The 25,450-nt window shown below is 43.8% G+C and overlaps 1 protein-coding gene across 1 annotated transcript in view; it reads right to left on the bottom strand.

The window, feature by feature from the left end:
• The window catches only part of SLIT2 (slit guidance ligand 2), a 264,819-nt gene extending 240,294 nt beyond the window's left edge, over positions 1 to 24,525 (bottom strand). Inside the window, exon 1 of the mRNA XM_053403609.1 lies at positions 24,512 to 24,525. The gene's annotated coding sequence lies outside the window, so the exon portion shown is untranslated. The remainder of the gene's footprint in view (positions 1 to 24,511) is intronic.
• Positions 24,526 to 25,450: the final 925 nt, after the last annotated feature.

The following is a 25,450-nucleotide window of genomic DNA, read 5'->3' as shown; positions in this document are numbered from 1 at the left end:
CTGCGCGCAACTCCCCTTAGGACGAAGTTTCTCAGCTTTAAACAAGTGTGCATGCCAAGTTTCCAGCCCTTATGAAGGAACATCGCTGCCTCCCTCCTGCCATTTTTATGTACTGTGTGCTTTCTTTTTAACCCAGCTTCGCAGCTGACGCTGGGCACCTCGACGCCAACCCGCGAGTTCTTCTCGCCACAGAAAGTCCGTCGCCCCGCGCGCCCTTTTATACAGCCCTCGAGCCGCGCCTTCCTTGGCCACGCCCCTGATTGGCGGTACTATTGGAGAGCTTGGGGAGGGGGGGGAGCCAGGCTGACAAGAGAGGCGCAGGGGAAGGGGAGCTGAACTTGCCAGAGAGTGGCAGCATGTGTGACTTTGCAAAGAATTCTCAATTGTCTCCAAACAGGGCGGAAGGAAGGCAGTGGACAGACTTCCAATCTTCTCACTGAATCTGGGGACACTTTTTTTTTTGGAAAAGAGAAAAAAATGGTTATTAAAAAAGTTATTTTTTAAAAAAAGAAGAACCAATACAGTCATTCCTCGAGTTGAATGCACTTCAGGTTGAGCGTGTTCGAGTTGCGCTCTGCGGAAACCTGGAAGTAATGGAGCACATTACTTCCTGGTTTTGCCGCTCGCACATGCGCAGACGCTCAAAATGACGTGCGCATGCGCGGAAGCGGCGAAACGCGACCTGCGTATGCGCAGACATGCTGTCGTGTCTTGCGTTCCATTCGGGATGCGAACAGCGCTCCGGAACGGATCCCGTTCGCATACTGAGGTACTACTGTAGCTTTTCTTCTGTGGTCTCTGTCACGCTGCCTTCCTCTGGGCCCCAGCCTGCTCTCTTGGGGCGCTAGCCTCAATGGAGTAGGCACGGGTCGGGCCTGGGCTCAGCCACGTGTCCTTGCCCTCCCAGTGCCCTCCTACCTCTCCTCAGTGGTGGCGATGCGGCAAGGTTGGGGCTCCCCTCTTTTTTTCTCCTTCTCCCTGCATCGGCTCCAGAGTTTTCCTGGCCCCAGAGTGCCTCTGGGCAGTCAGCCAGGAGGCCGGGCGCTCTTGCTCCCGGTTCAATTTGGGTCAATGGGGGGGGGGTCATCAGTTCCCCCAGTTGATGTGCCGGGCGTCCCCAGTTCCCCTTTGGTAGTGGCGGCGGCAGTGACAGTCTCAGCAGCCCGGAGCCAGCCTGGTAGCACAGTTGACTTTCGCTGGCTTCTGGAGCTGCTCACTGCCATGGCACCCGCCATTTTGCCTCGCCGGAAGTCCCCATATGATGTGTCTTGTGCCGTTGAACCAATCACGCAACATTCATTCCCTACTAATAAATCTACAGCACTTAAAATATAAATCTGGGGACATTAAATGAAATCCGGGGACCTTTCGGGGACGGATTTTCTCTGGGGACAGATTTGTAAATCTGGGGAATGTCCCCGGGAAACGGGGGCATCTGGTAACTATATCATAATTGCATCTGTGTACCTTGGCTTCACCACAGATGATTTTTTTTAAAAAAAAATACACATTTTAACAAAAATAAGAATTCCATATCTAGGTTTTAGAATTAAAGCTGAATTATTTGTGTGTGTGCACATTCAATAACCCCAACATTCATAAAGACCATATTCTTAAATAAGACATATCTGCTGATCGATAGGGTGAATGTGGACTGTACTACATCCTGATGCATTTTTCATTAGGGCTACAACAGAGTTTCAGGCCTGAATACATGGCAATGCTTTAAAGCCTAGAGGCTCAAGCACTATTGAGGCTGAGGATGCTGGATCATAGATTTTTGACCAGCATTTACATTTACAGAGATTTAACTGAAGCATCATGAAAAAGTAATGACAGCACCTCCCACAACATCAATACATTGATTCTGAAAAATCTTAATTGTATTTTTATATGTGGACATCTAAACATTGACAGCCACTTCACTCTGCAATTCCACCCTTATAGTTATTGCTCTGGATTTTATCTGAGACAATACAAACAAAAAATGTTACACATAGCTTTCCATATCCCACAAAAATCATACACCCAGCATCAGTACTGGACAAGTATTCAGTCCAAATTTTGACCTGCACTATAATATATTTTTAATTGATTCATGGGAGACAGATGAGTTCTTTAACCCATATGCTTAATGGGTTAGATCGGGGCACATGTCTAGAGCAGGCATAGGCAAACTCAGCCCTCCAGATGTTTTGGAACTACAGCTCCCATGATCCCTAGCTAACAGGACCAGTGGTCAGGGATGATGATGGGAATTAATAGTCCCAAAACATCTGGAGGGCTGAGTTTGCCTATGCCTGGTCTAGAGTCAGTAGATCCACTAACTTTTGATTTCATAAATATATATTATTTTTTACTACATTTCTATTTGCTGCCACTCCCCTGAAGAAGAAGAAGAAGAAGAAGAGTTTGGATTTGATATCCCGCCTTTCACTCCCTTTACGGAGTCTCAAAGCGGCTAACAATCTCCTTTCCCTTCCTCCCCCACAACAAACACTCTGTGAGGTGAGTGGGGCTGAGAGACTTCAAAGAAGTGTGACTGGCCCAAGGTCACCCAGCAGCTGCATGTGGAGGAGCGGAGACACGAACCCGGTTCCCCAGATTACGAGACTACCGCTCTTAACCACGAAGAAGGAAGAGACATGTGGCGGCGGCGGCAGGTAACTTCCTATGGAAGGAGCTAGAGGTAGCAGTGTGTGGAGGAATGATCCATGGTTTCAGTTGTCTCTATACTAATGCATAGAGTATGGGAAACAAGTAAAGAGAACTTGAGCACTTATTACTGGGTGACAAATATGACCTAAGGCATTTCTCAAATGTGGTGGGATGAGACTCATGTTCAATAGCAATGGATCAAACAGGAATGGAGGAGGAGTAGCATTATATGTCAAGTGTGTGTACACTTTTAAAGAGATCCATGACTTGGAGCATGGAAGGCAGATTCCGAATATATGGGTAAAAATTGTAAGAGAAGGAAACAGCAGTGACCCTAATGTGGATGTCTGCTATAGACATCCAACCCAATCTGAAGATGTAGATGGTGCCTTTATTGAGCAGATTACTCTTGGAACTCAAACTCTGTTAAGAATGTAAGGTCCAAAAATTCCACAAGTGCTTCACAGAAAATTTCATTTCCCAGAAGGTTGAAGAAGCAACAAGGGGCTCATCTCTCTTGGACCTGGTCCTCACTAAAAGATCCTCACCAACTGATCACCAAGTGAAAGTTCAGGGAACCTTTGGAGGAAGTGATCATGTCCTCCTGGGTTTCATGCTGCAAAGGCAAAGGGAAGCTGAGTGTAGTCAGACATGCACTCTGGACATTAAGAAGGCTGGTTTCAAAAAGTTTAAGTAGAACAGACTCCCATAAGAGCTGGTAGACTCTCCTTCCTTGGAGGTTTTTAAGCAGAGGTTGGATGGCCATCTGTCATGGATACTTTAGTTGATATTCCTGCATTGCAGGGGGTTGGATTAGATGACCTTCTATCTCTACAATTCTAGGATTCTGTGGCACTAGAGAAGCTAGATCTATATAGATCTGAAATTTAATGTGAAAAAATTAGGTAGTTTGCACCAAAATCCTTAATAGAAACTTTGGAAGTTGGCACATAGCAGACAGTGTTTCCGGGTCCTGGAGCCAGCATGACTAAGCTGCTTCTGGTGAACCAGAGCAGTACACGGAAACGCCGTTTACCTTCCCGCCGGAGTGGTGCCTATTTATCTACTTGCACTTTGACGTGCTTTCGAACTGCTAGGTTGGCAGGAGCTGGGACCGAGCAACGGGAGCTCACCCTGTTGCGGGGATTCAAACCGCCAACCTTCTGATGAATCGGAAGCCACAACCTTACATAATTTATGAAACTGACAAACAGTTACAGTGGTACCTCAGGTTAAGTACTTAATTCATTCCGGAGGTCCGTTCCTTACCTGAAACTGTTCTTAACCTGAACCACCACTTTAGCTAATGGGGTCTCCTGCTGCTGCCACGCCTCCGGAGCCCGATTTCTGTTCTTATCCTGAAGCAAAGTTCTTAACCTGAAGCACTATTTTTGGCTTAGCGGAGTGTGTAACCTGAAGCGTATGTAACCTGAAGCATATATAACCCGAGGTACCACTGCATTCCATATTGTAAATGGTCTAATCCAAGATTGTTTCAAGGTGGCTCTCACCATTTTGGTTTTGTCCTTCCTCCTCTTTTGTTTACCCGCGCACTGTGGTTTTTTGAGAGACCGCATCATGTTTGATTTTGGAAATTGTGCTGAAGGAAACTATCATAATTCCTCTTTGTAACAAAAATGTTTTAATCCTACAGAGCATGTACTTAGAAGCTCATTAGGAAGATACAAGCTAAATTTCTCTCCTCTCTTCAGCTTCCATCAAAATTTATTAACCAATGTCCCAATCTTAAAACGCCATCAGGATCGTATTGTTGGTATTATCAACCCATCATTTCTGTAACCACTCATTGATTCCAACGTGTGCAGCATACTTATGAATGAGATTATAACATTGTTGATGTCACTTAATATTTCTGACAACAGAAAGGAGAAGAAAAGTAATTTTTCTTTAGCTCTTGACTCTGTTTGGAAGGGGGTGTCACACTTGGTCATTAGTGCTTGCAAGAAAGGGACACTAAGGACCTAACTTAATTATTACTGTAAAGAGAAGAATGTAAAGAATCTTATGAATTTGTGGGCTCATGGCACAAACAATTCAGTGTGGAAATTGGGATCCTCAGAATACCTAGGGATAATTTGGGGAAGATAGGATAACATCCAATTGGGTTTCTATTATTTTTATTATTGATTAAATTTATGGTACAGTAGTGATCACCTCCTGGCGAACTAAAGGGGAAGAAATGGAGGCAGTGAGAGATTTTACTTTCTTGGGCTCCATGATCACTGCAGATAGGGGACGCGGGTGGCGCTGTGGGTAAAACCTCAGCGCCTAGGACTTGCCGATCGCATGGTCGGCGGTTCGAATCCCTGCGGCGGGATGCGCTCCCGTTGCTCGGTCCCAGCGCCTGCCAACCTAGCAGTTTGAAAGCACCCCCGGGTGCAAGTAGATAAATAGGGACCGCTTACTAGCGGGAAGGTAAACGGCGTTTCCGTGTGCGGCTCTGCCTCGCCAGGGTAGCTTCGTCACGCTGGCCACATGACCCGGAAGTGTCCGCGGACAGCGCTGACTCCCGGCCTCTAGAGTGAGATGAGCACACAACCCTAGAGTCTGTCAAAACTGGCCCGTACAGGCAGGGGTACCTTTACCTTTTAGTGATCACCTCCTGGCGAACTAAAGGGGAAGAAATGGAGGCAGTGAGAGATGTGCTAACATCATGTGGTTTTCCCAGTAGTGATGTATGGAAGTGAGAGCTAGACCATAAAGAAGGCTGATCACCAAAGAATTGATGCTTTTGAATTACCCTGAGTGCTCATTGGAAGGACAGATCCTGAAGCCGAGGCTCCAATACTTTGGCCACCTCATGAGAAGAGAAGACTCCTTGGAAAAGACCCTGATGTTGGGAAAGATTGAGGACACAAGGAGAAGGAGACGACAGAAGATGAGATGGTTGGACAGTGTTCTCGAAGCTACTAACATGAGTTTGACCAAACTGCAGGAGGCAGTGGAAGACAGGAGTGCCTGGCGTGCTCTGGTCCATGGGGTCACAAAGAGTGGGACACGACTAAATGACTAAACAACACCAAAATCTAATCTTTAAACACTCTGTGTATTGAAGGGTTAAGGATTAGGAAGTGGACTTTTAAACCCCGTTAAGAATGGTTTCTCCCTCCTGTGAATGTTTCATCTCTTCCACCTTCCACCAAAGATAGTTACACTCACAGTCACCACCAAAATGCAGAACAGGACATCTGCGCAGCTATCTGCTCTGTTTTATTTGCTAGAAGGATTTGTCCTATTAGTGGAGGCCAGTTGGAGACACTAAGGATGTCTCTCAATAAAAGATCTAATCAGTTCACAGAATGAGAATTACATTACTCTTTTTTAATGGAAAATTTACTTATTGGAGAAGAAACAGGGAGCCCCAGCATGGGTATGGGGTTGTGTGTGTTTGTGTGTGTGTGTGTGTGTGTGTGTGTGTGTGTGTATACACATATCCTGCCTTTCCATATTAAAATGTAATGCAATGAAGCTTTAAAGTTCATTCCAGTTGGTTTTCCTCTGCTCATCCGGTGGAGGCTTCTATAGGAAGATGGAGGGGATTTTTGACAGCTTCTCTCCTCACCACTCCAAATTGCTCCAGAGGGCTAGGGTGCTCTTCAGAATAGCAGAGAGTGCCTTCATCAGTGTTCCTAGGTGGAAGTCAGCACCTTTTATCTCACCAGAGGGGCGTCAACTGGATACCAACCCTCAGACAAGAACATTAAAAAGGATACTGCTACGGCAAATCAACTGCAGTATAAAAATACAGGAAATGGAACAGCAAACTCGGGTATTGGCCAGGTTAGGACAAAATCCTTCTGGAATGAAAAGTTCTCCAAGTTAGGGTGGAATATTGACAGGGAGGAAGCAACCTGATGAGACAGCAAGACTGAGCAAAGGTCCTCCCTCCTGCCCCTCTCCGAGAAGATAGTAAACACTGTGGAAGCTGATTGCACAGCACATGTGTCGGATGGGGAGATCTTGCATGCAGCATAAATTCTGTACGATAAAACTTCAAAGGAGTATCTAGACTATTTTCCTTATCAGTAACTGAAATAATTTCTAAATTAAGCAAGGGTGTACAAGGCATTATGGAAACCTCTTGTGATTTTCTTCCTTTCCATTACTGTAGAAAAGAAAAGCTACTGGCAGAAAAGGGAGGCAAACTAAAAAAATTGTATTCTGCAATAATAAAGCTGAAAGGCAGTTGTCACCTATGTTGTGTCATGTGAGGAAATCACTGGCAAATCCTGTTTTCGAGGTGGCTCTTGCCTATTTTCAAACAACTTCCTTGCTCTATGACGATGAAGTGTTATGGTGAACATTACACTTCTTGCATCTGATGATGCTGACCCTATTTTATGAAAGTTTATGTAGTAATAAATTTGTTAAGGCTTTAATGTGTCACAAGACATTGTCCTTACATGTGTGAATGTTCTGCTACTGATCAAAACTTGAATCTGTAGTTTCTTGGTGGAAGCAATGACGGTGTTGCACACATAGAGCTCTGCTTGAGCACAAGGACTTGCTCTTTGCTTGGCAAGGTTCCAAACCCTCCCGGGACGTTGGAATAAAGACACATGAAACAGTATTTTGAGTTAATGACCGAAAAAAGGCCACAACTTTATTGGTTACAGAATGTGAGTGGTATTGGCTTAGGCATTGGAAACCACATAACTATAACTGTGTGCTGGTCCCGGGGGGAAAGGTTACCGTTGATGGAGTCGAAGTCCGGTCCTGGGTCACTAGCCTGGAAATAGTTCGCAAGGAGCAGGGCGAGGTCCGAAGCAGGAAGCCGAGCGGGGACAGGAACACTGGAGGGTCAGGTCTGGGTCCGGACAGGAGCAGGTACTCAACGACGACGTTGCTCCCGCAACCTGGGACCGGGCTGACTGGCCTTTATCTTCTCTGAGGCCAGGGGCGGTCCCAGCCCCCAGGAGACCCGCCTCTCCTGGCCTTAAGGTGAGCACTCCTCCTGGGAGAAACCAGTTCCCTTCGCCTCTCTGCCCTGAGCCTCTGCAGTTCAGGAGAGGCTGAAGGGTTACTGGGCCCAGGGGGAGACTCACCTGTAGGCACTGAGTCCTCAATCACCTCTGGAGCCAGAATGGATTCACCTGGTGCCTGCTCCAGAGGATCCGGCACAGGTGCAGGCGCCTCAGAATCAAGGCCCTGCCCCAGTTCAGCCGGCCCTGGAGGTGGGGACTCCTGTGCAGGCTGGGATTCCTCCGGTTCACCCTCTGAATCGGATTCCCAGGCCATCACAAACTGACTCCTGGCTGTCCGCAGGAAGTCTCATAAGGGTTAACCACCAGTAGTGGGAGCCCTGCTGATGCACATCAACTAGGAACTCCACCAGGGTGTTCGTGCCATGGCCCTAGACCCCCATCGGGGTTTCGGACAGAGACCATGCCCCTTGGATTCCTTTAACAGAATACCCTTGAATTAGGAGGGGTAGGTGATGGCCACTAGCTCGCCTCCCCTTCAACCTAATACTCCAATGCCTAACCGCCAAACCTTACAAAGTTGTGACGATTTGCTATGAGGTAGGTGAAAAACCAAATGGCCGGTGTCAATTTGCCAAGTGGAAAAAAGTCCTACCAGGCCCCTTCAAGAGGCGACCAACCGAGGTCCATAGCAAGGTCAAGAGATAAAGAGCCTAACCTTAGGGAGGGAGGGCAGGAGAACTGAGCGAGCAGGAAGAAAAGGGGGGCGAGTTTTGGCTGCGGGCAGTTTAAATAGCCTGCGCCACGCCCCCGGACCATCCAGATTGGTCGACCAGGGATGATGTGGCTGAGGACCCCGCAAGGGTGCAGGGGCTATCCCGCCCTGTGCACGTGGGTAGGGCTTGCTCCCAGCCTGCAACGTCATTTCCCCGGGAACAGGAAATGACTTTCTCTTCTTATGCATCCTCAAAATTTTCTCCAGAGAGTCCTCCAACTCTCTTGATATCTTGAGAGAGCGAGAGTGTGGAGGGAACTGAAGGAAAGATGGAAGGAAAGTTCTGTTGTAAAGGCAGAAGTCTGCTGTTATAGAATATGACCTATTGACATCATTTACCTATGGCAAGAAGTCTATATGTAACTTTATGGGGCTTAATTTTCTTTCAGTGCAGAGTACTGACTTAGGGTGTTTCTGCAATATTTGTTTTATTTACAGATGCATTAGCAATACATGCTAAGGTCAATAAATACTCCTGCAAAAGCCAACAAATCTGCCACCCCCTACACTAGACTGCAAGAGACAGCCCTACACCCCAATATGATTCAGCTTCTGCAAACTCGCAACTCCCTCCCTCTCCCAATTCAAGACAGCCAAACTTTTTCTCTGCTTTCTTCAAATAGCTGAAAGGTGGGTATGCCGTCATTCATCAAGCGAGTAATGAAGCATTACAAAAACCTGTTTAACAGAGAGGACAGTGATTAATCAGCTAAGTTTATCTTATTCTACCTTTAATCTCTGGTGGGTGGTGGGGGATAAGTTCCAGTTCTGAGGTCACTCCCTGTGCTACAGATATGTTATTTAATACAAATAGCTAATTAAGAAAGAAAAATGAACTTGAGTGCAATGGCCCACATAAAAGTTTCTGGCTTTGATGCACATGCTTCTACTTGCTTACATCTTTCATATGTGTTACATTTTTTTCAAATGGAAGCAACCTGAATAGTACACTTGTGACCCTGGAGTTTCCTGGACTTGGGTCAGACATCCGTATTGTAGCAGAGTGGCAGTATTTTGGGACCAGAAATTATGCAAAGATCCATCAGATGACTTTGTTTAGTCATTTAGTCATGTCCGACTCTTCATGACTCCATGGACCAGAGCATGCCAGGCACTCCTGTCTTCCACAGTTTGGTCAAACTCATGTTAGTAGTTTCGAGAACACTGTCCAACCATCTGGTCCTCTGTCATCCCCTTCTCCTTGTGCCCTCCATCTTTCCCAACATCAGGGTCTTTTCCAGGGAGTCTTCTCTTCTCATGAGGTGGCCAAAGTATTGGAGCCTCAGCTTCAGGATCTGTCCTTCCAGTGAGCACTCAGGGCTGATTTCCTTAAGAATGGAGAGGTTTGATCTTCTTGCAGTCCATGGGACTCTCAAGAATCTCCTCCAGCACCATAATTCAAAAGCATCAATTCTTTGGTGATCAGCCTTCTTTATGGTCCAGCTCACACTTCCATACATCACTACTGGGAAAACCATAGCTTTAACTATACAGACCTTTGTGGGCAAGGTGATGTCTCTGCTTTTTAAGACGCTGTCTAGGTTTGTCATTGCTTTTCTCCCAAGAAGCAGGCGTCTTTTAATTTTGTGACTGCTGTCACCATCTGCAGTGATCATGGAACCAGCAAGTCACTCCAGTATCCCTGCCAAGAAAACTCCATGGACAAAAAGTTTATTTATTTATTTTTTTAAAAGATATTTATTAAGATTTTCAAAATATTACAAAAAGAAAAAAAGAAAAATACAAAATAAAAATAGTTAAAAATAATTTAATCTTTCCGTTACTTATCTTTCATTTGCTTGTTTCCCGGACCTCCTCACACCTCCCTTTTTTGTATTCCAATTCAATTTGTTAGTTCAGCAAATCCTTTCCCTCTTTGTTTATCCTAGTCTTTAATCTTAAAATATTATAACATTAAATTTTTACCTATTAATAATCCATTTTTTCATATTCCTTTATAGCATTACAGCTAAAAACCACTTAACTTCTTATCCAACATCATTCTAACATTCATTAATTTTGCAGTATTTCTGTAAGTAATCTTTAAACTTTTTCCAGTCTTCTTCCACCGACTCTTCTCCCTGGTCTCGGATTCTGCCAGTCATTTCCGCCAGTTCCATATAGTCCATCACCTTCATCTGCCATTCTTCCAGGGTGGGTAGATCTTGTGTCTTCCAATACTTTGCAATAAGTATTCTTGCTGCTGTTGTGGTGTACAAAAAGAAAGTTCTGTCCTTCTTTGGCACCAATTGGCCGACCATGCCCAGGAGAAAGGCCTCTGGTTTCTTCAGGAAGGTATATTTAAATACCTTTTTCATTTCATTATATATCATCTCCCAGAAAGCCTTAATCCTTGGGCACGTCCACCAAAGGTGAAAGAATGTACCTTCACATTCTTTACGTTTCTAACATTTATTATCGGGCAGGTGATAAATTTTTGCAAGCTTGACTGGAGTCATGTACCACCTGTAAATCATTTTCATAATATTCTCTCTTAAGGCATTACATGCCGTAAACTTCATACCTGTGGTCCATAACTATTCCCAGTCAGCAAACATAATGTTGTGTCCAACATCCTGTGCCCATTTAATCATAACAGATTTAACCGTTTCATCCTGTGTATTCCATTTCAACAGCACATGGACAAAAAGTTTAGATTAGCACATTATAAATAAAATTATTGTTATTATTGTTACTGCCATCATTATTGCTAGGTTGTGTAGGAATATTTGAATCCTAACAGTGAAAGAGTTTCTGAAAGTTTCTTTGCACCTTTCAGAATGAAAATAACTGCAAGTAGGACTAGTGGATATTTCCTAATGTAGCTTGCACCATTTTCTAGTGGTTGAGAACGTTATAGGGGCTTTTTATTCTAGAAATCCATGCTTGCAGTTCATAAGACTCACAAAATCCCCTGAAATATGGCATTTCGTGTGTGTATCTCCTACTGACAAAAAAAAGGTACAAAGTAAGAGGAAGCTTCTGTGCATAAGGAATTGCTTGGAAGTATATCCACAGTCCATGCTTTTGAATTCTGGTGCTGGAGGAGACTCTTGAGAGTCCCATGGACTGCAAGAAGATCAAACCTATCCATTCTTAAGGGAATCAGCCCTGAGTGCTCACTGGAAGGACAGATCCTGAAGCTGAGGCTCCAATACTTTGGCCACCTCATGAGAAGAGAAGACTCCCTGGAAAAGACCCTGATGTTGGGAAAGATGGAGGGCACAAGGAGAAGGGGACAACAGAGGACAAGATGGTTGGACAGTGTTCTCAAAGTTGACTAGACCAGACTTGCCTCCATAAAAGGAAGTTTTTGTTGTCTTTTTTGTTTAATTATTATACATTGCATTTTTTGTAAATTTTTTTGTAACCCAGATTTATCAGATTTACTATATAAATCTAATTGATTATGAGGAAATTCATAATAATATTAATGTGAAGATGCCAGTCAGAGCTAAGGCAAAGAGAATTAAGGAAACAGGCATGTGTGCTTAGAGCTAGGTTTTACAAACCTGGAGTGATGCTGTATATTTTTTCCTGGTATACCCATACATTCTCAGCAAGTGCATTTGTAAACAAATACTTTTTCAAACACACAATGGCATATGTCTGCAGTGCTCCCTCCTTCAAAAGAGACTGCCACTGCAAATGATTGCCATCATTTTCCTTCCTATTTCCTGGGAAAGGGAAATCCAGCTCCTAGAAAAGATGCGTAATGAGTATAAAGCTGTTATCTTTCCAGTGAATGACCTCTCCTGTAGGCTTTTAATCTTATTTTTGCTGCCAGAGAATGAGTTTGAATGTCACCAGAGTTGCACAAAACCACATAGGCTTCAGCTCACATAGCTGAGTAGAAATACAAGCAAGAAAGCATAATTGAGTAAAACATATCCTTGGCTAGAGAAGAGGTTAATTGTTTCAGCTGCATCTTTACTCCTTGGAGGGTTGAAAGGCTTGGCCATACGCAGCTTGATAAACTACTCACTATGACAGCATAACCACTGGTAAATTCCATTGAAGGAAGAGATGAGAAACACGTGCTGTAGAAGGCAACATTTTCTATTCTGAAAACAGGTTTGGATTATCGACATGCCATAGGGAACACCCTGAAGGAGCGTCTCCACCCCTATCGTTTAGCCCGGACACAGAGATCCAGCTCCAAGGGCCTTCTGGCAGTTCTCACTGCAAGAACTAAAGTTACAGGGAACCAGGCAGAGGGCCTTCTCAGTAGTGGCGCCTGCCCTGTGGAACACCCTCCCATCAGATGTCAAGGAAATAAACAATTATACGACTTTTAGAAGACATCAGAAGGCAGCCATGTATAGGGAAGCTTGATGTTTTACTGTAGTTTTATAATTTGTTGGAAGGCATCTAAAGATGGGCAGCATATAAAATAATAATAATAATAATAATAATAATAATAATATAACAATAATATCAATACCCAATGGAATAAGAGTACAGTCCCAAAGTTCCTAACATTTCCTTTAAAAATGGACCCAGTTTCTTTAGAATTAAATATTATTTAAAATGGATAAATGTTCCCTGCAATAAGAGATTCTGGCTTGCCCTTGGTAAATGACGTTGTGGAAGTGCATGTTTTTCAAATATCAAGCCTTTCAAATGTCCAAAGTGTTTGCATTCCTGTCAACAAGACACATATATATCAAATACAAGTAATATGAAGGAAAAGTTCAGGCCCTGGATGTCTTTGGCTGCAGCCTATATGAGGCCCAACTCTTTCAAAGGTCTCATGAATTTCAAAGGTAGGGTTTGTTTTTTCCAGACTCCCCAATATATGATCTGTGTGAGATCAGCTCAAGTTCATGGTTCCAACTGCAGACAGGATCCTTGAATCCCTAGTTTGCACAGTACTTGCAGGGCAGTTGCGCCACCACCTTAATAATAATAATAATAATTATTATTATTATTATTATTATTATTATTATTATTATTATTTATACCCCGCCCATCCTGTTGGGTTTTCCCAGCCACCCTGGGTGGCTTACAACATATCTAAAAACATCATAAAAAAATCATTAAAAACCTCTAGACACAGGGATGCTTTCAGAGGTCTTCCAAATGTTGTGTAATTCTTTATCTCCTTGACATCTGAAGGGAGGGTGTTCTACAGGGAGGGCACCACTACCGAGAAGGCCCTTGTTCCTGGGTAGAGGAGATTCAATTTATTATTTATTACAGCTGTTAGTTGCCTCAAATCAAGGTTCCTTGGGTGATGTACAATTGCACAACCTGTACGATTTAAAATATTAAAAGATTCACGTCTACACAGACTGCTGAAGAGGTTTCCTAATCTACTCTATTTCAGCTTGGCAGTGGTGAAAGGTAAGCTCACCTTCAGATTTCCTCAGTTTTCCAGCACATATCTTTAAAGAAGAAGACCGAGTAACTGAGCCTATTTCATTGACTAATAGCACAAAATCTTTTGTTAAACATATATTTCAAATATTAAAAATGTAGGCTGTAGATAAGAAAACTGCCTTTTTGTGGTATTAAGTATTCAACTGTTAAGGAAGTCAGGGCAGCACAGGAATGTCAATGTATTCTTGGAGGAGATGATAAGGCTCACAATGTACTTAGCAACACCTCATTCTAGTGTTTCATTTCACTGTGGTTTGTGGTTTGATATGCATGTACAACTGGAGAATTGCAACTTTCATACCTTGGGTATAAATGTGTTCTTTTTTCTTATCTGCAGTACAAGGTCATGATATCTTAAAGCAGGGATGGTGAACCTGTGGCTCTCCAGATGTTGTACAACTCCCATAATTCCTGGCCAATGGCCATGTAGACTGGAGTTTGCTGGGAGTTGGAGCCCAACACGTCTGCTGAGCCACAGCGTTCCCCACCACTGCCTAAAAGATATATAAAGGCAATTTAAAGTAATAGGTCATTCTTTCATTTGATGCTGGTACTGTATGTGGATGCTTTTGAATTCTGGTGCTGGAGTAGACTCTTGAGAGTCCCATGGACTGCAAGAAGATCAAACCTCTCCATTCTTAAGGAAATCAGCCCTGAGTGCTCACTGGAAGGGCAGATCCTGAAGCTGAGGCTCCAATACTTTGGCCACCTCATGAGAAGAGAAGACTCCCTGGAAAAGACCCTGATGTTGGGAAAGATGGAGGGCACAAGGAGAAGGGGACGACAGAGGACAAGATGGTTGGACAGTGTTCTCGAAGCTACCAGCATGAGTTTGACCAAACTGCAAGAGTCAGTGGAAGACAGAAGTGCCTGGCGTGCTCTGGTCCATGGGGTCATGAAGAGTCGGACACGACTAAACGACTAAACAACAACCACAACAACACTGTATGTGGATAAAAATAGAAGCCTGTGCTCTTAGCAGTGTGTCATTTGGGGCAATTTCATGGTCACTACTGCTACTTCCATAGGACTGGGTCCAGCTGAGGGACGCGGGTGGTGCTGTGGGTAAAACCTCAGCGTCTAGGACTTGCCGATCGCATGGTCGGTGGTTCAAATCCCCGCGGCGGGGTGTGCTCCCATCGTTCGGTCCCAGCACCTGCCAACCTAGCAGTTCGAAAGCACCCTTAACTGCAAGTAGATAAATAGGTACCGCTTTATAGCGGGAAGGTAAACGGCATTTCTGTGTGTTGCTCTGGTGCCGGTTCGCCAGAGCAGCTTTGTCACGCTGGCCACGTGACCCGGAAGTGTCTGCGGACAGAGCTGGCTCCCGGCCTCTAGAGTGAGATGAGCGCACAACCCTAGAGTCTGTCAAGACTGTCCCGTACGGGCAGGGGTACCTTTACCTTTACCTTTACCGCTACTTCCATAGGACTGGGTCCAGCTGAGGCACTTCCCCCTGTTCTTCTTCTTCTTTGGCAATCACTCGTAGCTGAGTAAAATTGTCTTCCATAAACATGGTTTTAACAATAAGTGCGTAAGTGACTGTGGAGGCCAATTCTGGATCCACAGTGGGGACATTGGTTCCCGGACAGGAGTTGATCACGGTGTGGATTTGCCAAGCGTGCCTTCCTCTTAGCACGTTTCTCCCTTGCGTCCTGAGTTTGAGTGTCTTCAAAGCCCTGTAGCTTCAAAGCCCATGACACCTTTGGTAAAGGCTGTTCTCCAACTGGAGCGCTCACAGGCCAGTGTGTCACTAAAGAACAATCCAGCTGTGGGTTTTATATTCTTGTCCAGTAGGACAAGTTCAACTCTCAGCTATTCCATAGCATTTCCCTGATTTCTAATGCTGAAAGTGACCCAAGAGGGGAGTAACAGCAGCAACAGCAGCAACAATTTATTTCTACCCTGCCCATCTGACTGGGTTGCCCCAGCCACTCTTGGTGGCTTCTAGCATATATAAAAACATAGTAAAACATTAAACCTTAAAAAGCTTCTCTATACAGGGCTGCCTTTAGATGTCTCTTGAAGGTAATAGGTTTATTCATCTCCTTGACATCTGATGGGAGGGTGTTCCACAGGGTGGGCGCCACTACCGAGAAGGCCTGGTTCCCTGTAGCTTCACTTCTCACAGTGTGGGAATCACCAGAAGGCCCTCGGTGCTGGATCTCAGTGTCTGGGCTGAGCAGTGGTGGTGGAGACGCTCCTTCAGGTATGCAGGGCTATCCCATAAATGTGGATAAGGCAATGCCACACAAGGAAGGAAAAAGAGAGAACATGAAGGAAAGGAAAGGACACAAAATACCTGCAACCACTGTATGGCTGTGTGTGCTTGGGTCAGACATATAAAAATATGTCTGTGCAGTTAGGTGCTTGTATCTTCCGTTGCCAAATCTACATGTGGCCAATAGCTTTCCAGATTAGGCTTTTTCTGTTATGTATAGAAAACCTCTAGAATACACTCTGTCCTTCCTGCTCCTTCACCTATCTTCCTCTTCTGTCATCTGTAAGATATGTGTTCTAACTGAGGGGAAACCAAACATCACACAAATCAAACCATGTCATAATCATGACTGTAATGGGTTGTGCCTGACTCTGTCTCAGTGTCTGAATTCATTACTGAGAAGTTGTTGTTGTTGTTTAGTCGTTTAGTTGTGTCCGACACTTTGTGACCCCATGGACCAGAGCACGCCAGGCACTCCTGTCTTCCACTGCCTCCCGCAGTTTGGTCAAACTCATACTGGTAGCTTCGAGAACACTATCCAACCATCTCGTCCTCTGTCGTCCCCTTCTCCTTGTGCCCTCCATCTTTCCCAACATCAGGGTCTTTTCCAGAGAGTCTTCTCTTCTCATGAGGTGGCCAAAGTATTGGAGCCTCAGCTTCAGGATCTGTCCTTCCAGTGAGCACTCAGGGCTGATTTCCTTCAGAATGGATAGGTTTGATCTTCTTGCAGTCCATGGGACTCTCAAGAGTCTCCTCCAGCACCAGAATTCAAAAGCATCAATTCTTCGGCGATCAGCCTTCTTTATGGTCCAGCTCTCACCTCCATACATCACAACTAGGAAAACCATGGCTTTAACTATATGGACCTTTGTTGGCAAGGTGATGTCTCTGCTTTTTAAGATGCTGTCTAGGTTTGTCATCGCCTTTCTCCCAAGGAGCAGGCGTCTTTTAATTTTGTGACTGCTGTCACCATCTGCATTGATCATGGAGCCCAAGAAAGTAAAATCTCTCACTGCCTCCATTTCTTCCTCCTCTTTCACCCTCATTAAAAGGTTCTTTAATTCCTCCTCACTTTCTGCCATCAAGGTTGTGTCATCTGCATATCTGAGGTTGCTGATATTTCTTCCAGCAATCTTAATTCCAGCTTGGGATTCATCCAGCCCAGCCTTTCGCATGATGAATTCTGCATATATGTTAAATAAGCAGGGAGACAATATACAGCCTTGTCGTACTCCTTTCCCAATTTCCCAATTACTGAGAAGTACAAGGACCTAAAGGCTTTAAGCATCCCGCTTCATGCTCAATGGTATCATCTGTGGAGGAGAGCAGGGATGGCCCAATTTTGGAAAACCTGGGTGCCTTTTGGCACATGAGAGCTATATTTTCTAAACTTCTGAAGAGGTCTAGGCATGCATGATAACACCCATGCCCTCTAAATGGGCTGAGTCTTGCATTTGGATTAAGTTCATCACGTGGATGGAGTCATGCAAGGATTTCCATTCTTAAGCTTTTCTTATTTTGATGAATGACAACCATTTCTTTTACATTTGTAAATCATCATATTAAAGTAAGGAATGGGTCTAGTTTGCAAATGAATCTTAACTGTACTCACAGGAGTTTGAGTGGATATTCTACATACCCCTGGATTCAAATTCAGCTGAAATAAATGGGATTTGCAACCAAGTAAATGCAAGACTTGTCCAGGCAACTAACTACAATCCTGTGGACAGTTAGTCATACCTAAGTGTCACTAAATCCAACATAACTGGCTTGGTGTAATAATGTACAAGACAGACACCTTAAGAAGGTTTCTTTTGTCAAACGGACCTAAATGTTACATGGCACATTTTTGTAGTGTGGGCAGCTACTAACACTGGACAAAACCAGTTAATAATTATCCACATATAGTAATGACTAAGTTTCTGCATGACAGGAAGCAATAACTATAAAAGGAGTTCAAGAAAGCTGATGGCTTTTGAACGTCAAGGATCACAGAAGGTCTTGTTGGGGGCACAATACTCTTTGCCCACAATATTATTTGCTGACTCCATTTTCTAATGAATCGTGAGATCAAGACATATGGAGTCAGCCTTCACTTTAAGTCTGACTGCTCAGACTTTCTGAGTTCCCAGAAAACTAGTGACACTGGAGGAATTCCCACTGAACCATGGACATCTGTATGGAACAGCTGTGTTCACTGTTGACCACCTCAGTATGCCCATGCTCCTTTTTGATCTTTTGCTTTCAGTGGTCCCTTCCAACTCTACAATTTTATGATTCTATGAGATGTTAAGAATGACAGCCTATGTCCTTCTTTACAGTGTGAGGTGCTCCCTGTTGCTAGACATGCAAATAGATCTGAGTGTGATGGCCTGGGACTCGGGCTCAGACTCGGAGCCTGAGGAATCTTAGTCTGCACTGGATCCTTTGCCCCAGGCAGCAGCTAAACTTATCTGGGGCCTGATTCTGAAGAGCCCCAGTCTACACAGGTTCCCCTGCAAAAAGCACCAGCTGGGCCCAGTCAAGGGCCTGAGTCTGCCCTGGCTCCAGATGCGGGGATTACCTCGTTGCCTTCAGCTGGGCCATCACTTACAGCTGCTCCACTACCAGTTGGGTCAGGAGAGGCTGAGGTGGCTTCTGGGTCTAGTAACCGACAGACATCTCCCTAGCTGCAGAGACTGAGGTCTGAGAGAAGGAGAGACCTGAGTACTCATAGGAGGAGTGCTCGCCTTTGGGCGAGACAGGGAGGTGAGTCACTGGGGGATCAGGACCGGCCGTTACCCCGTCAGAGATAAAAGGCTGCTGGACCACACCCCAGGTTGCAGGAGCAATGTTGCTGTTTGCTAGAACCTGCCTGTGATCCTGTGCCTGACCTCGCCTCGCCTGGTTTCCTGCCTTGTCAGACTGACTCCTCGCGGAACCCTTGGATTCGGGACCGGACCTGGACTGTGTTACTCGAGTTATCCCCAGGCCCAGCACACTGAGATGGGGTGGGGAGTTGTGTAATGGCTGCTGATGGGCTCCATAAAGAGGAACCAATGGCATTCCCACATACAGTTCTTAGCGGTGGCTGTCTTCCATGCGGAGGACGCAGCTTTCCCAAGTCCTGTATTTACATATCTCACCTTCTCAAGTTTCCAACAGTGCCTCTCATCTTAGCTGTCAACCTTCCCCTTTTTTTGCGGAAAATTCCCTTATTCCAGTGCCGTTTCCCGCTGCTTCCCGCTGCTATCCCAGATTGTTAGTTATCCCATAGACTGTCCCCAGGACAGGTGAGGCTGATGATCCCTTATTTTTGAGGCTGCTGATCCCTTATTTTCAAATCTGAAAGTTGACAGCTATGCCTCTCATACCCATTGTGGCAAAATAGTTAAAAAGGACTAGGAAGTCTCAGACAATTTTCCGGTCATGTGGGGCATTGCTTCAGAATAGTGCAATCATGCAACTGTTATAAAACCTTCTTGTTAACTTAGTGACAGCACATGCTTTATACATTTTCTGGCAAGTCCATCTTAAAGAAATTCAGATAGCATTGTTGGGGAAAGACCTCCCTCTCTATGAGATCTTGGCAAATCACTGCCAAAGTAGACAATCTTGGACTACAGTGATCAATGGTGTAATGCAGTTTCACATGATCTGTTGGAAAACTCTAGAAGCAGCTATTTCAAAAGGCCAGGTAATAATGGGGGACAAAGTCATGTTTTTTAATTGCTATGAATTTTCTGCAGATAGGTTTTCAAAGTATACAACATAGAGATTAAGCTCTAAATATAATAGTTCATATCTTTAACTTCCCACATTATTTTAACACAAGGGAACTCTTAACTTTTTTTTTTTTGCTAGTATAGGTAAAAATGGAAAGTTAATAAATCATTTTGCTAATTCCCTTTGCTGAATACAGAACAAAAATAATCTACTTGATAATTAATTGTGATTATTCTTGCTTGCATTCTGTTTCTCCTTACCTTAGCTGGCCACGGAGGCAGCAGCTTCTCAATGTGATTGTACTTCATTCTCTTGCCACCAGCTGAGCTCCCGGGCGGCACAATGTCTAATCCAGCCTTCATAATCACTCTAGTGGATAAACAGAAACTTTTACTTTTATTAAGAGGAAAATCACAGTTGACTCCAGAGACTAAACTCCTGAGGTGTTGCTGAAGGACAATATTTTAATGTTGTTCCTCACACAGTCTATTTGAGAAAGCTAAAGCATTTGCAGTATGCAGTTAAGAAAACAGTAACCTAAATAAAAGCCAAGCAAAGAAACAAAATAGCAAAGCAAAACTCAATGAACTGCTTTTAATTTTACTCGTTTTTCAGGTATGTGGGTAGCATTGCATACATATATTCACCAGAGCATGTTTTAAAAATTTTTTTAGAACAGACATAAAGATAGATCATTCAAAATATTGTGATATGGTGCTTAATAATGAGGTTTGTTGGCATCCCCACTGCCACTCAGTAATTTGCCATTAACTCCTCCCCTCCCCCAGTGCTCTGATGTACAAATATTTGTTGTGACATGGAAGGCTTACTTATTCAAAGTGTTGTTCCTTCTTTAAAATGAGCCACTCATCTAAATGTTAGGTAAACTTTATTTCAGGAGGGCAATACCACCAAAATAGCTCCTTTACTATATGCTAGGAAAGAACAAAGGATATGCTGAATCCGTAATTAGATTTCTGCTACAACTCCCTAGTGTCCGCTGCCACTAATTCAAAGAGAAATGAGAATAACCAGTTACAAAGTTCAAGTAATAAGTTCTGACTGAATTTATTCTGTATGCTACATGCACTCCACCCAGGCTGCAAAAAACTGCTGCAGGTGTGTTGCAGGAATAAAAAGTGAGAGTAGAATGACTTCTTCTGAATTCATGTAGCTGTATTTGAATGTTGGTAGATGCCTGACCTCTCTCCCAATCCTTAATTTTTCTGCTCAGTATAGATAGATGCACATTCTTGTATTAACATTAGCAGCATCATAGAGGAATTCCACTAAAGTGGGAAAGAGTCATGCAATAGGATTTTTAATTCAATGAGTTGAAATTGGCATGTCAGAGGCACATGCCTACAGAGAATAAATTCATTTCTTTTGTCCCCTAGTTGCTTATGGTCAAACACGTATTGTAGGTTTTTGAAGCACTACAGAAAACCTCTTTATTTTAGGCAACAGTGGTTTCAGATGACATGGGCAACTCTGAAGTTAAGGGATCTGTGATATAGCTACTAGTACTATATCATGGGACCACCTCTCCTGGTATGTCCAGCAGATGACCTTAAGGTCCATGAATAACCATAGTTTAGAGTTCTCGGGCCCTAAGGAAGTCAGACTATCCTCCACCAGGGCCAGGGCCTTTTCAGTGATGGCTCCGACCTAGTGGAATGCTCTGTCCCATGAGACCAGGGCCCTTTAGGATTTAATCTCCTTCCGTCAGGCCTGTAAGACAGAGCTATTCCGCCTGGTCTTTAATTTGAATTCAGCCTGATCTTTTATTTCCCTTCTTTCCCCTCCCCCTTCCTTTTTATGAAGATTACCCGCTCTGAGACCCCACAGCTAATTCTCCCCTGGCCTTCTTGCTGGCCCAAGTAGGACCAATTCAGCCAGCTAGCCCTGGAGACTATCTAATGCTTATTTCCCCTAAACTGATTTCTGATTTCTGAATTTTATTGTTATTCATGTTTTTATACTGTATTTTATGCTGCTTTTACAATTAAGTGTTTTAAATTTGTTGTTAGCTGCCCTGAGCCTGGTTTTTGAACCAGGATGGGCGGGGTACAAATAAAAATTTATTATTTTTATTATTATAGTACTAGCCAAAGGGAAAGAGGAAAAGATTCTGGTTCTTCCTCTGAGAACATTGAGTGATTGGTGCTGAGTGATTGTTTTATTTTGAAAGAAAGAAAGAAAGAAAGAAAGAAAGAAAGAAGAGAATTTGGTACTGAACTCTCAACATTTCATAAATATAATATGTTACTAATTAAGACATTTATGGATACAAACCCACCAACTACTTAAAGGTAATTTATTGTGGTGGGACGCGGGTGGCGCTGTGGGTTAAACCACAGAGCCTAGCACTTGCCGATCAGAAGGTCAGCGGTTTGAATCCCCGCGATGGGGTGAGCTCCCGTTGCTCGGTCCCTGCTCCTGCCAACCTAGCAGTTTGAAAGCATGTCAAAGTGCAATTAGATAAATGGGTACCGTTCTTGCGGGAAGGTAAACGGCATTTCCATGCACTGCTCTGGTTCGCCAGAAGTGGCTTAGTCATGCTGGCCACATGACCCGGATGTTGGGATACTGCCAGGGAGATAAAGTCCATCTGAGCCCCCAAGCTCGGTGCCGGACGATCCATCGACCTCCCGTAGTCAGGCAATATCAGCAATCAGCGGCACGAAGCCTCAAGAAAATATAGCCACATTCTTGGACTTGTGCACACTCTATCAGCAGAATTCACACAGCAAAAGATGCACAGCAGGAGAGCATATTTACAGTTTATTCAGTGTTGGTCAGAACAAAGAAACCATGACGGTCTGCTTCGGCTGCTCAGGCAACAAGAAGGAAACGAAAGCAACTGACAACATAAACATCCTGTGAGACAGGAAATACGCAGGCTGTGACACAAACATCCTGCTCCCTTTTAAGGTGGAACGGAAATATCCTAACACCGGAAGCTGTACGCCGGCTCCCTTGGCCAATAAAGCGAGATGAGCGCCGCAACCCCAGAGTCAGTCACGATTGGACCTAATGGTCAGGGGTCCCTTTACCTTTACCTATGTAACAATGAGCTTCCCAATATTCTTTAATGAATTCCTCTCATTCCTTTCTCCTTCCTCCTCCTCCTCCTCCTCCCCCCCCTCTCACCATTTCACGGGCTCTTTACACATTACCCTTAAAAGGGTTTAAGCCCACTGCACACTGCAATCCTCTTTCCAATGGAGAGTTCTAGGACTGCTATTAACGAAGAAAAACTGTCACACATACCCTGTACCATTTACTTTGGACCTTAGTTTGACACACACACACACACACACACCCTGTCAAAAAAGTTCCATGTCTATCCATAGGTGCTCTAAAGCAATGCTACTCTAAGTGGTGGTTGGCTGACCAGTGCCATTCTGTGAGCCATTGGCTCTGCTCCAGGGCAACTCCACCACAGCCCAAGTTGGGTGGGAAGATAGGTAAGAAAAATGGATCGGGCCACACCACCTTATTAGATTGACGCATGGCAAGCTCTGTGTTGGAAGAAAGCGGCCCTAACTCTGAACCCCTTCTAGCAACATAGTTTTAGCATAGCGCTGTGTTCTAAAATGTTTTAATAATTTCAGAAGTTATAAAGGTCACATAGCAGCATCCTCAGCCAAAATATTTCTGAAACTTGGAGCTCACAGAAAGATACTGGAACACCCATAAAGAAGCATGTTTCTCATTTTGGAGTAAATAAGTTTCTCCCCCACGCCCATACAAGAAGAAACAGAAAAAAGGGCTCTGCTAAGTTGTAAAAAGCTACATAATGAAAAGAAAGATGTGTTTCTTTGTTGTGCAATTAAACATGAATTAGAATCTTATCGCTAAATTGGACTTTGAGATTCGAGAAATTAAGATAATAAAAATGTATATAAAGATTGCTAGACCTTCCAAAATATCATTGCACCATTTAATGACACCAGAAATTTATCTGCCATCTTGTTAAGACTGTTTTAAACTCCTTTCATGTGAAGTGAGCACAATGTATTTTGAACAACAACTGTATGTACTGGTATAGTAACTATTTTGCAATTGGAGTGCAATATTCAAGCATTCAAGTTCTATAGAGTTCTACCTTGGGTTTAAAATGCTTAAGCTGTGGCAACATTTTCTAGATTGGCACACACAAGTGGGTTGTTTCACTTGATTTATGTTTTGTTCGCAAACACATTACTTTCTATAACAGCCTCTCCCAAGCTGATGTCCTCCAGATCTTTTGGACTCCCAAGTCCCATCAGCACCAGTTAGCATGGCCAATAGCCAGTATGATGTCGGGGGAACTGTTGCCCAAAACATCTTGTTGGGAAGGATGTTCTCTAATGAAATCCAAGATCTCTGGGCGTGTCTGCTTTGTCTTCCTAAGCTCCTTTGCCAGCAAAAGCAGCAGAAATGCCACTGGAAAGTTGAGAGAGAGGGGAAATTGTTTGGGAAACGTTTCACCCCAGACAAAGGTCATGCCACAATAAATCTGTTATTCTTTAAAATGCCACTAAGAATCCATGTTGCTCTTGCTCAAACAGGATGACTCGGCTACTGTCCAAGAATTTGTCCCCATGCAATGTACACAAGAAAATGTGTGTGTGTGTGTGTGCGTGCACACACACACACGCGCACACACACACAAAACACCCAGTTTGTCCAAATAGGGTAGATTCTTTAAGGAATATTCAGACTCTGATATGATACCCTAGAATATTGCCTTTGGGGCATTAGCACCCAGGAATGGAATGACCTCTTCAGAGACACTTGTCTGGAATCTACACCAAAGTCTTTTTGGTGCCAGTTGAATACCTTAAAAAAAAAATCCAAGACATTTTAAGAATTGTATTGCTTTTAGCTCTGCTGGGTTGATGTTTGTTTTGCTATTGCTGCTTTGAATTAGTTAGTTATGCGTTGTGGTTAGTTTTAAACTACTTAATTCTTAGAACCATTGTAAATTGTTTTCATGGTTTTTAACTGTTACTTTTAACCACCCAGAGGACATTGTTAATTGGGCAGTATACAAACAATCTAAATAAGTAAATAAAATATTGGGAGTACTTTTGGATACCACCAACCCAATATTTGCACTTTGGGATCCCTGCAATTTAAACCTGCTTTGAGGTAATCAGTAAAATATTGCATGCATCTCAGAGGAAGGAGTAAATCATCTAACACAATCCTTTGCACCACTCTCTGTGCTATTGCGATGGTGATATTCTATGCACAACAAATCACCCTAAACACAGACAATCCAACAGATACTCCAGTTCTCCACTGACCTAAACCTGTTTCAGCTCAGTGAATTGAGCACTCCTATAATCCTCATAACTGCTTTGTTTCCCCCCTAGACAATAACTATGTTATCTTCTACTTGCAAGATTTCTTCATGTTCTCCATTGTATATTTACTACTAAGTTGCCGTTCTGTTTGCCAATCATTACCATATTCAACAGCTCATGTTCCTAAGCAACACCATGCAGGAAAACACAGGAGAGAAGAGGAGGTCCCTTAACATGTCAGAATGTTGATCATTCCAACTTTCATGTCAGCCGTCCAAATTCTCCTCCTTCATGGCTCCTTAATAGGACTGAGACTGTGAATCAGTCTACCTTGAAAGGTCAGAAGTCTCACATGGTCTCAAGGTAGCTTCCATTGCCTAGACGCATTCCTCTTTTTGGGGAGGTCTGAATCTGCCCTTTAAGAAAATTCAGAGCAGTTTTGGCTTTCCTCTGAGAAAGCCATAGGAAA

The sequence above is a fragment of the Podarcis raffonei genome, chromosome 9, assembly GCF_027172205.1.
Source record: "Podarcis raffonei isolate rPodRaf1 chromosome 9, rPodRaf1.pri, whole genome shotgun sequence".
NCBI classification, from domain to species: Eukaryota; Metazoa; Chordata; class Lepidosauria; order Squamata; family Lacertidae; genus Podarcis; species Podarcis raffonei.
This window is presented reverse-complemented; position numbering and strand designations above follow the sequence as displayed.